At 45.2% G+C, this 12,312-nt stretch overlaps 1 long non-coding RNA gene across 1 annotated transcript in view; it reads left to right on the top strand.

Annotated features, from left to right (window-relative positions):
* Positions 1–878, top strand: part of LOC124554134 — a 60,624-nt gene extending 59,746 nt beyond the window's left edge. The window contains exon 4 of the long non-coding RNA XR_006968256.1: positions 842–878. This is a non-coding gene — a long non-coding RNA (uncharacterized LOC124554134). The remainder of the gene's footprint in view (positions 1–841) is intronic.
* The last annotated feature ends 11,434 nt before the right edge of the window (positions 879–12,312 follow it).

The raw sequence follows: 12,312 nt of genomic DNA, 5'->3' as shown, positions 1-12,312 counted from the left end.
TCCCGAGTTCGAGTCTCGGTCCGGCACACAGTTTTAATCTGCCAGGAAGTTTCAAATATATATATATATATATATATATATATATATATATATATATATATATATATATATATATGTATCTTTGTATCTTGTGATGGCGGAACAACCAAAAACCGGTTTGTTAGATAAAATAATAAATATTGTACAATATTTCACTAGTGTCGTGTGTGCTTTTATTCATATCAGTTAGTTAGAGAAAGCAAGTGCCCATATGTCTTTCCGTTAAGATTCCCTAGCAATATTTCTCGAGATTTAGCTATAGTCTGAGAAAAGTATGTGCATATTCGTATTTCTTTCCTCCCAACACCTTAAAATACTGATATTGCCAACGTTTAGGGGATGTTGAACAGTGTTGTGCCTCCTGTTTCTGATGTGTCGTACAGGTATGTGTTAAGTCGTGAGGGCCGGTCTCGGTGGCCGAGCGGTTCTAGGCGCTTCAGTCCGGAACCGCGCGACTGCTACGGTCGCAGGTTCGAATCCTGAGTCGGGCATGGATGTGTGTGATGTCCTTAGGTCTAAGTAGTTCTAAGTTCTAGGGGACTGATGACCTCAGATGTTAAGTCCCATAGTGCTCAGAGCCATTTGAACCATTTTTAAGTCGTGTGGCACCGAATTGTAGAGGAGGCACGCCAGTATATATATTCCCTTGCATTGTACGACAGCTGAAGCTTGTTCCCTTATATATGCAATGAAAATAATTTATAACTTTAACATAGTGTTTGGTATTTCAAATGAATTCTTATTATTTTTTTCATTACTGGTTGTTAACTTCTAAAAATTAGTTTCCTTCTGTTTCTTTCAGGATGCTCAAAAGCCCACACGGCAAGCAGCGAAAAAGGTATGTACCTTTTTGCATCTTTTGTGAGCATACTTTCGCACGGTAAGCTTATTCCTACTCCAGCAGATAAAACTCATCACGTCGGTCTTAACAAAAAATAAATAAATTAGGAGGTTATTTCTCGAATATCACAAGAAATTGTGATGGATTTGTTAATGCTTACTTTATATACAAATGATGTAGTAGATAAAGTTGGAGGCTCCTTTAGATTGTTCACAGACACAGCTGTTGTCTTTAGGGAGGTTCATTCCGTGTACTCAGATGGACAGGCGCGTGAACAATATACGCAAATGCTGAAGTATCTGTTTCAAACCGGTAAACATGCCAGTTTTGTGCCTGCGAACTACGATTTGCGGACAGCATTGGTTTTCTGTTATCATTTGAAGAATCGCATCGAATGCTCGTCGAAGCTTTCGGCGAACATGCTCTTGTTTCGTGTGGATCAAAAAATTCAAAAGTGGTGATTTTGACGTGACAAACGACGAGTGCGGGCAATCGCCGAAAAAGTTCCCAAGACAACGAATTGCAGGCATTATTGGATGAAGATGATAAACAACAGGAACTCGCGGAACAATTCAATGCGACGCAGAAAGCCGTTTCTCTTCGGTTGAAAGCTATGGGAAAGGTGCAGAAAGTGGTAAAATGGGTTCTACATGAACTGAATGAAAGACAGCAAGCAATTCGAAAGACCATTTATGAGATGCTGCTCGCCAGATACAAAAGAAAGTCGTTTCTCCATAGAATAGTGACAGATGATGAAAAAGGATATACACTCCTGGAAATTGAAATAAGAACACCGTGAATTCATTGTCCCAGGAAGGGGAAACTTTATTGACACATTCCTGGGGTCAGATACATCACATGATCACACTGACAGAACCACAGGCACATAGACACAGGCAACAGAGCATGCACAATGTCGGCACTAGTACAGTGTATATCCACCTTTCGCAGCACTGCAGGCTGCTATTCTCCCATGGAGACGATCGTAGAGATGCTGGATGTAGTCCTGTGGAACGGCTTGCCATGCCATTTCCACCTGGCGCCTCAGTTGGACCAGCGTTCGTGCTGGACGTGCAGACCGCGTGAGACGACGCTTCATCCACTCCCAAACATGCTCAATGGGGGACAGATCCGGAGATCTTGCTGGCCAGGGTAGTTGACTTACACCTTCTAGAGCACGTTGGGTGGCACGGGATACATGCGGACGTGCATTGTCGTGTTGGAACAGCAAGTTCCCTTGCCGGTCTAGGAATGGTAGAACGATGGGTTCGATGACGGTTTGGATGTACCGTGCACTATTCAGTGTCCCCTCGACGATCACCAGTGGTGTACGGCCAGTATAGGAGATCGCTCCCCACACCATAATGCCGGGTGTTGGCCCTGTGTGCCTCGGTCGTATGCAGTCCTGATTGTGGCGCTCACCTGCACGGCGCCAAACACGCATACGACCATCATTGGCACCAAGGCAGAAGCGACTCTCATCGCTGAAGACGACACGTCTCCATTCGTCCCTCCATTCACGCCTGTCGCGACACCACTGGAGGCGGGCTGCACGATGTTGGGGCGTGAGCGGAAGACGGCCTAACGGTGTGCGGGACCGTAGCCCAGCTTCATGGAGACGGTTGCGAATGGTCCTCGCCGATACCCCAGGAGCAACAGTGTCCCTAATTTGCTGGGAAGTGGCGGTGCGGTCCCCTACGGCACTGCGTAGGATGCTACGGTCTTGGCGTGCATCCGTGCGTCGCTGCGGTCCGGTCACAGGTCGACGGGCACGTGCACCTTCCGCCGACCACTGGCGACAACATCGATGTACTGTGGAGACCTCACGCCCCACGTGTTGAGCAATTCGGCGGTACGTCCACCCGGCCTCCCGCATGCTCACTCTACGCCCTCGCTCAAAGTCCGTCAACTGCACATACGGTTCACTTCCACGCGGTCGCGGCATGCTACCAGTGTTAAAGACTGCGATGGAGCTCCGTATGCCACGGCAAACTGGCTGACACTGACGGCGGCGGTGCACAAATGCTGCGCAGCTAGCGCCATTCGACGGCCAACACCGCGGTTCCTGGTGTGTCCGCTGTGCCGTGCGTGTGATCATTGCTTGTACAGCCCTCTCGCAGTGTCCGGAGCAAGTATGGTGGGTCTGACACACCGGTGTCAATGTGTTCTTTTTTCCATTTCCAGGAGTGTATTTTGAGAATCATAAACGTCGTAAATCATGGATTAATCCAGGCAAACCATCGACATCCAAGACCAAATCGCTTTGGAAAGAAGACAATGCTCTGTGTTTGGTGGGGTCAAAACGGTATCATCTATTATGAGCTGCTAAAACCAGGTGAAACCGTTAACACTGATCGCTACCAGCAACAAATGATCAGTTTAAATCGAGCATTACGTGAAAAACGACCGAAATATGGAAAAAGGCAACACAAAGTCATATTACTCCATGACAACGCCCCACCACACACAGCAAAACGGGCCAGGGAAACGATCGAAACGTTCATTTGGGAAATACTAGGGCATGCGGTTTATTCTCTAGACTTCGCTCCGTCCGATTATCGTCTATTTGCACCACTGGGACACGCTCTCGCTGAACAACGCTTCAATTCGTATTAAAATGTACGAAAATGGCTCGCTGACTGGTTCGCTTCAGAAGAAGATTTTTTTTTTTTTTCTGCGTGGCATTCATAGCCTGCCGGAGAGGCGGGACAAACGTATAAACAGCAATGCAGATTATTTTGAATAAAATACTGTTTACCAGTTTCAAACAACAGACATGTAATTATTGCAACGAAATTCCGCTTTCATACTTCTACATGTGGTAGTTCACATCCGTCTATTTGTTGTTTCCGCTTCTGTGAGATGTCTATGTGGTGTTCTGCCTGCTCTCACTATTCAGCACATTTACTTGCGACGGTAACGTATTCCTACCGCATGACTCATATTCTATAATCAATGTATAGTATGACAAGACTACAGAAAGAGAACACGCATTTCAATCAATGAACGGACACTTCATAAAGTTGTGAAAAACGAATAAATGGCATTAGGAGGGTTTGGAGCCCGGCTGGGCCGCTTCGTAGTCGGACAGGGTGCACAATTAACCTCCACATCCTATCTGCATCCGTGCTGCACAGCAATCTCTCTGATCTTGCTATAGCTTTCCACTGCAAACTTTCCTTTCTACGAAAGAATGTATTACTTCATCAAAGTTCGTCAAACTTTTGCTATATAGAAAATCATATGTCGTCGTCTCATACTCAAACAGCTGTTAATACAAATAGCACCCAAGACTGGTGTGGTTTCTCGAACTGATTACGTTTACTTTGTCACTGTCTGTTAGATAAAACGAAATAGGCCTTTCTAATACTGCAGCGATTGTAACACACGCCAAACAAGCGAGAATGTTTTGGCACAAAAAGTCATTTTTATCTACCTGATTTACGTAAATAACATGACAGAATATAATTCACGAAGTATCAATATCAGATCTCTAGTAGATCTACTACTTGTACGCCAGGAAATAATTTCACATTTCACTCATATGCTCCAGTTTCCCAAGCTTGAGATCGAAAAGTAGTGTTAATACGAAACTGTTATATAAATTTGGCATTGTCATACTCTTCCATATAATTTGTGTCATGTCCCCGTTTCTTCTCTTTCCTTGTTATACCAAACAATCTTATCACCACTAGTTTTGTAAATATTCCTGCCATTGTCAAAACTTATTCCCCGGTTAACTTCACTAACCGGTTCAATTATCCCGCGCTTATTCTCCCGTTAGGCGTTATTATGTACTCGTACAACGTGTTTTCCGCGCTATTCCGAGAATAAAAGTTAAGTAGCTGCTAACCGGGAACTGCACAACCGGTCCTTAAGCCGTCGGCACACGGACCGTGCATCCGAACGTTGAGCGTTGAGCGTGCCGAGTTTCTGACGTCATAGCGTGGAATAGCACGTTCGGGAGTCTTTCCTAACGTGCAGAGCAATATCTGGCATGTCAGATATTATGAGCGTGCGTCTGAGCGTTGACCAATCAGATGGCACAACGCCACCTACGTCACACGCACGCCGTCTCCCTTCAGTACAGAGTTGTGAGGCGCCATATTGGCATTCGTTTCAAGCCTATATGTATATATGCCGTTTCTGAGCACCAGCAAATTGAGAATCACTGAAAAACCCGTTGATAACTGTGTGATTCGTTTCAATAAAATAATGAGAAACATTATATTCGTGGCAAAATAATTATTGTAACTTGGCTATTATGAGAGTAGGCTATTTGAAGGCAGCGACACACTGATTATCCACCCGAAACGTATTGTTCTTGGTACAATTTGTTATAATTAAATTTCAGTTAGTAACATATTTACGATTAAGGTTTTCGGCACGTTGTAACATAATATGATAGATTTACGTGTGTGAAGTTCGTATAGCGTAATGAGTAGCGTCCCTGTCATCTGTTGAGATGTTGGTTGGGGTGGTGGTTCGCATCTTGACACTGTCATATTTTTTTTCCTAACATTCGCGTTTTTATTAGGTTCTGATACTTTATTATCAGTCTCATATAAATATATAATATAATATTTGATGTTATGTAAATATAAGTTAACATTTTTTTGAGGGGTGACTTTGTTCGATTGGCTTAATCAACAGGACAGCTTGCTCTACTTGTATAAAGATATTTTGCTCCTTTTTATTTTACGCTTCGTAATTCACATGTTGCAAAGATTCTGCTACTGGGTGGAAACAGTGATCAAGTAAGACTGACCTTGGGGTTTTACTAAAATGTGGGAATTATGAAATAATGTTTATCTTATGCGGAGAAGTATTCCAAATTTGTATCGCACTGTTTGTAATAGAACCTTTATAAGCCTGTCTCCTTATTGATTGGACATGGTACCTTCCTTTTCATGAACGATGGAGGAAATGTGGGTTTTAATAGAGTAAACAGTGTGATTTACGAACTAGAAACATCCCTCAAATGCCGCTGGAGTGCGCTGAGATCGCGTATACCACGTTGGAGCCCACGTACCGTATGCACGAGTCGTATCGTTCCTGAGCGTTCAGCAGCACGTTGAACTTGACACGCTCAACGTTAACGTTCGACAGCACGGTCCGTGTGCCGACGGCTATAGTAGTATGGCGAACTGGCGAGAATTTTCCGTCAAAACTTTATTTTGTTGGATACAGCGAGAAGCTAATACTAGGTTCACGCCAAAAGAAATGCACACTATTTTTGTAAAATACAGTTTTCATTCTACATGTGTGAAAATTTTACAGTGTGTAGGTACATCCTTCCCGCTTGTTTACAAACTTAGTTCGACCTGTTCCCGTGAGTGACGCCGTCACAGCATGCCTTCGAGACGGCTGCTACACTTGACGTTCGTCAGAAGCAACGTGCTGTCATAGAATTCCTGTGCTGTGAAAACGAGACAGTGGGAAAGATCCACAAGAGGTTGAAAAAGGTGTACGGAGATGCTGCTGTCGATCGCAGTACAGTTAGTCGGTGGGCGAGCAGGTTAAGTGACGAAAGCGGGCACGGCAATATTGAGGATTGTCCTCGCAGCGGCAGGCCTCGTACTGCACACACTCCAGACAATGTGCAGAGAGTTAACAGATTGGTGACTGCTGACAGACGCATCACAGTGAACGAATTGTCACGCTACGTTGGGATAGGGGAAGGAAGTGTTTGCAGAATACTGAAAGTGTAGGCGTTAAAAAAGGTTTGTGTCAGGTGGGTTCCCAGAATGTTTACAGTGGCTCACAAAGAAACAAGAAAAACGGTATGCAGCGAACTTTTGGAACAGTACGAGAATGGTGGAGATGAATTTCTTGGGAGAACTGTGACAGGTGATGAAACGTGGCTCCATCATTTTTCACCAGAAACGAAGAGGCAATCAATGGAGTGGCATCATGCAGATACACCCAAGAGAAAAAAATTCAAAAACACGCCTTCTGCTGGAAAAGTTACGGCTACTGTGTTTTTCGATTCCGAAGGACTCTTGCTTGTGGACATTGTGCCAAGTGGAACCACCATAAATTCTGATGCATATGTGACGACACTGGAGAAACTTCGAGCTCGACTGAGTCGTGTTCGACCACATCGGCAAAAGCAGGATGTTTTGCTGTTGCACGACAATGCACGGCCACATGTGAGTGAAAAAACCATGGAAGCGATCATAAAACTCAGATGGACAACACTGAAACACCCGCCTTACAGTCCTGACCTGGCTCCCTGTAACTATCATCTCTTCGGGAAACTGAAAGACTCTCTTCGTGGAACAAGGATTGAAGATGATGACTCCCTTGTGCACGCTGCCAAACAGTGGCTCCAGCAGGTTGGTCCAGAATTTTACCGTGCGGGTATACGGGCGCTGCTTCCAAAATGGCGTAAGGCAGTTGAGAGGTATGGAAATTATGTGGAGAAATGAAAATGTTGTTCCAAAAGGATATATCTACACATTGTAAAACTATGAAACATGTAGAATAAAAGATGGATTTAAAAAAATAGTGTGCATTTCTTTTGGAGTGCCCATTGTATGTAATCTTTCTTAGCTGTTATTCCTGTTAGTTGTTTGTTTCCGCTCTGGTAGTCTCAATGGTTGGATTTCGCTAATAATTATGACAACGCTTGTCATTCGCACACCCAGTCAAACATCCTGCTTTTGCCGATGTGGTCGAACACGATTCAGTCGAGCTCGAAGTTTCTTCAGTGTCGTCACATATGCATCAGTGATTGGCATTCATCCGATCGCGTTTGGTTGGATCAGCCCCGTCCTATTTTGGTTGCGGGAAACTATTTTTTTTAATAAAAAAATTTCTTGATGCGACGGGGATTCCCCTGGCAGAGACACCATGCACACTACGCACGCATCCAAAAATGAACTTATGACTCTTTCAGATATTAACTTAGAATGTGTTCAAGATGGTTCAAATGTCTCTGAGCACTATGGGACTTAACTTCTGAGGTCATCAGTCCCCCAGAACTTAAAACTACCTAAACCTAACTAACCTAAGGACATCACACACATCCATGCCCGAGGCAGAATTCGAACCTGCGACCGTAGCGGTCGCGCGGTTCCAGACTGTAGCGCCTAGAACCGCTCGGTCACCTCGGCCGGCTAGAATGTGTTCAAAAATGTTCAAAATCTAACAGGGATACGTTTGAAAATCATTTGAATAATCGATAGACCAACGTGCGCTGGACGCTAGGCGCTTTGTGAAGCAAAGTTTTTTTTTTTCTTCCAGACTATGAACTTGGCGCTGCCTGAAATTACCCCGGTTGGCTGCCCCCCGTCCCCCTAGATCAGTCCCCTGCTTGATGTCCTTTTATCCAATGTGAGACGACGTCAGTGCCCAATGTCTGCGCATCTATTATGGCCTCCAAGACATCCCAGACGTATCTGTCCCTCTGTTTATCAGTCGGAAGGCCTTATCTGCTTGCTGCATTTAGCAGCGGCGCTGACATGAGAACTACACTCCTGGAAATGGAAAAAAGAACACATTGACACCGGTGTGTCAGACCCACCATACTTGCTCCGGACACTGCGAGAGGGCTGTACAAGCAATGATCACACGCACGGCACAGCGGACACACCAGGAACCGCGGTGTTGGCCGTCGAATGGCGCTAGCTGCGCAGCTTTAGTGCACCGCCGCCGTCAGTGTCAGCCAGTTTGCCGTGGCATACGGAGCTCCATCGCAGTCTTTAACACTGGTAGCATGCCGCGACAGCGTGGACGTGAACCGTATGTGCAGTTGACGGACTTTGAGCGAGGGCGTATAGTGGGCATGCGGGAGGCCGGGTGGACGTACCGCCGAATTGCTCAACACGTGGGGCGTGAGGTCTCCACAGTACATCGATGTTGTCGCCAGTGGTCGGCGGAAGGTGCACGTGCCCGTCGACCTGGGACCGGACCGCAGCGACGCACGGATGCACGCCAAGACCGTAGGATCCTACGCAGTGCCGTAGGGGACCGCACCGCCACTTCCCAGCAAATTAGGGACACTGTTGCTCCTGGGGTATCGGCGAGGACCATTCGCAACCGTCTCCATGAAGCTGGGCTACGGTCCCGCACACCGTTGGCCGTCTTCCGCTCACGCCCCAACATCGTGCAGCCCGCCTCCAGTGGTGTCGCGACAGGCGTGAATGGAGGGATGAATGGAGACGTGTCGTCTTCAGCGAAGAGAGTCGCTTCTGCCTTGGTGCCAATGATGGTCGTATGCGTGTTTGGCGCCGTGCAGGTGAGCGCCACAATCAGGACTGCATACGACCGAGGCACACAGGGCCAACACCCGGCATCATGGTGTGAGGAGCGATCTCCTACACTGGCCGTACACCACTGGTGATCGTCGAGGGGACACTGAATAGTGACGGTACATCCAAACCGTCATCGAACCCATCGTTCTACCATTCCTAGACCGGCAAGGGAACTTGCTGTTCCAACAGGACAATGCACGTCCGCATGTATCCCGTGCCACCCAACGTGCTCTAGAAGGTGTAAGTCAACTACCCTGGCCAGCAAGATCTCCGGATCTGTCCCCCATTGAGCATGTTTGGGACTGGATGAAGCGTCGTCTCACGCGGTCTGCACGTCCAGCACGAACGCTGGTCCAACTGAGGCGCCAGGTGGAAATGGCATGGCAGGCCGTTCCACAGGACTACATCCAGCATCTCTACGATCGTCTCCATGGGAGAATAGCAGCCTGCATTGCTGCGAAAGGTGGATATACACTGTACTAGTGCCGACATTGTGCATGCTCTGTTGCCTGTGTCTATGTGCCTGTGGTTCTGTCAGTGTGATCATGTGATGTATCTGACCCCAGGAATGTGTCAATAAAGTTTCCCCTTCCTGGGACAATGAATTCACGGTGTTCTTATTTCAATTTCCAGGAGTGTATGTCTACAAATGAATACCCTGACCTGGGCGCCATGCCTTTCAATTTTCGAGCATTTATCGGATACTTGTGCGAAACATTTCGGAGTCAACATTAACGAGCTTGTAAGAGGTCCATGACTAAGGAATTTATTGCTAGCGCACTCGAGCAGATGTAATTTCGATGCATTGCTCACGCGCTGCCTGCGATATGTAAGCTATAAGAGAATCTCAGACCAGAGAGCAGTGTTTTATGCAGTAGGAACTGTGTAGCAGTAGCGAGCAGTCTGGTGTATGGAGTTGGCTGGGCCGGTCGTGAGGGAGCGATGGCGGTGCCTGAGCGATGTAGTATAAGGTAAAAGCAGCCTCGCGCATATGTAGTATTGTTATATCAAGTCCCATGTAAATGTTTTTCAAAAAAATCTCTTAATAATAATCTTTCTTATAAAAAATTATTATTTATGTATGTATAACATTCACATTTAGCGTAACCTCCCCACAGTTTATTATTCCGTAACCTCACAATAATAACGTCTCTGTATAATAATCTCCCAATAAAATTGTGGCTCACTTATATAACCTTTCAATAATTAACTGGCTGTGAATCTAAACTGGTAAATTTGGACGTCAGCAGTGCTGCGTCATGCCTCTGAAAGAGTAAACTGAATAAATTGAAAATTCTTACCTCAATAAGGTCGCCGGATAATGCATATATATCTGCTCCCATAAGAAATTTTTCTGGCACAGCCCAGTGCAATGCTGGCCGATAGATTTGTCATGTATAAACAGAAACAACTGATTTTTCTTTACAATAATCGGGATGACCATGCATTGGAGAAATTAGCAAATTCTTTAAATTGAGATGAATGATTGTCAAAAGTTAATTTTTTATAAGAAAGATTATTATTAAGAGATTTTTTTGAAAAACATTTACATGGGACTTGATATAACAATAGTACATATGCGCGAGGCTGCTTTTACCTTATACTACATCGCTCAGGCACCGCCATTGCTCCCTCACGACCGGCCCAGCCAACTCCATACACCAGACTGCTCGCTACTACTACTACCACTAACACACAGGTCAGTCAAGACTGCTCTCTGGTCTGAGATTCTCTTATAGCTTACACATCGCAGGCAGCGCGTGAGCAATCCATCGAAATTACATCTGCTAGAGAGCGCTAGCAATAAATTCCTTAGTCATGGACCTCTTACAAGCTTTATAAGACGGTGATCGGGTTTAGAGGATTCCATACGTGCTCCAACACCTAAGATGTACCATTGCTAACAATATTAAACATGCAACAAAATTACGTGCCCTTTTGCCTATTATCAGTTGTCGGAAACCTAGCCGGCCTTGTGGCCGAGCGGTACTAGGCGCTTCAGTTCGGAACCGCGCTGCTGTTACGGTCGCAGGTTCGAATCCTGCCTCCGGCATGGATGTGTGTGATGTCCTTAGGTTAGTTTGGTTTAAGTAGTTCTAAGTTCTAGGGGACCGATGAACTCATATGTTAAATCCCGTAGTGCTCAGAGCCATTTGAACCATTTGAATAGGAAACCTTGATCTCTTGGAACTGGTCATGAAATACTAAATCTTACAAATCTCTTCTACTGCAAGCTCTTTGATTTCCATATTTTGGGAGCAGCAGCTTGGACTAAACAAGAAAAAACTGCCTAGTAAAGATGGGCTCTGAAATACGTAGCTTAAGGCCTATGAAGCAAATGTTGACAGATGTGAAAATTACCGAACTATCAGTTTAATAAGTCACGACTACAAAATACTAACGCGAATTCTTTACAGACGAATGGACAAGCTGGTAGAAGCCGACCTCGGGGAAGATCAGTTTGGTTTCCGTGGAAATATTAGAACAAGTGAGATGGATTAAGAAAAGGCAAACCTACATTTCTTGCATTTGTATACTTAGAGAAATCTTTCGACAATGTTGACTAGAATACTCTCTTTCAAATTCTGAAGGTGGCAGGGGTAAAATACATGGAGCGAAAGGCTATTTACAATTAGTACAGAAACCAGATGGCAGTTATAGGAGTCGAGGGACATGAAAGGGAAGCAGAAGTTGGGAAGGGAGTGAGACAGGGTTGTAGCCTCTCCCCTATGTTATTCAATCTGTATATTGAGCAAGCAGTAAAGCAAACAAAAGAATAATTCGGAGTAGGTATTAAAATCCATGGAGAAGAAATAAACACTTTGAGGTTCGCCGATGACATTGTAATTCTGTCAGAGACAGCAAAGGACTTGGAAGAGCAGTTGAACGGAATGGACAGTGTCTTGAAAGGAGTATATAAAATGAACATCGACAAAAGCAAAACGAGGATAATGGAATGCAGTCGAATTAAATCGGGTGATGTTGAGGGTATTAGATTAGGAAATGAGACGGTTAAAATAGTAAAGGAGTTTTGCTATTTGGGGAGCAAAATTACTGATGATGGTCGAAGTAGAGAGGATATAAAATGTAGACCGGCAATGGCAAGGAAAGCGTTTCTGTAGAAGAGAAATTTGTTAACATCGAGTATAGATTTTTAAGTGTCAGGAAGTCGTT

This window comes from Schistocerca americana, chromosome 11, assembly GCF_021461395.2.
Source record: "Schistocerca americana isolate TAMUIC-IGC-003095 chromosome 11, iqSchAmer2.1, whole genome shotgun sequence".
NCBI classification, from domain to species: Eukaryota; Metazoa; Arthropoda; class Insecta; order Orthoptera; family Acrididae; genus Schistocerca; species Schistocerca americana.
This window is presented reverse-complemented; position numbering and strand designations above follow the sequence as displayed.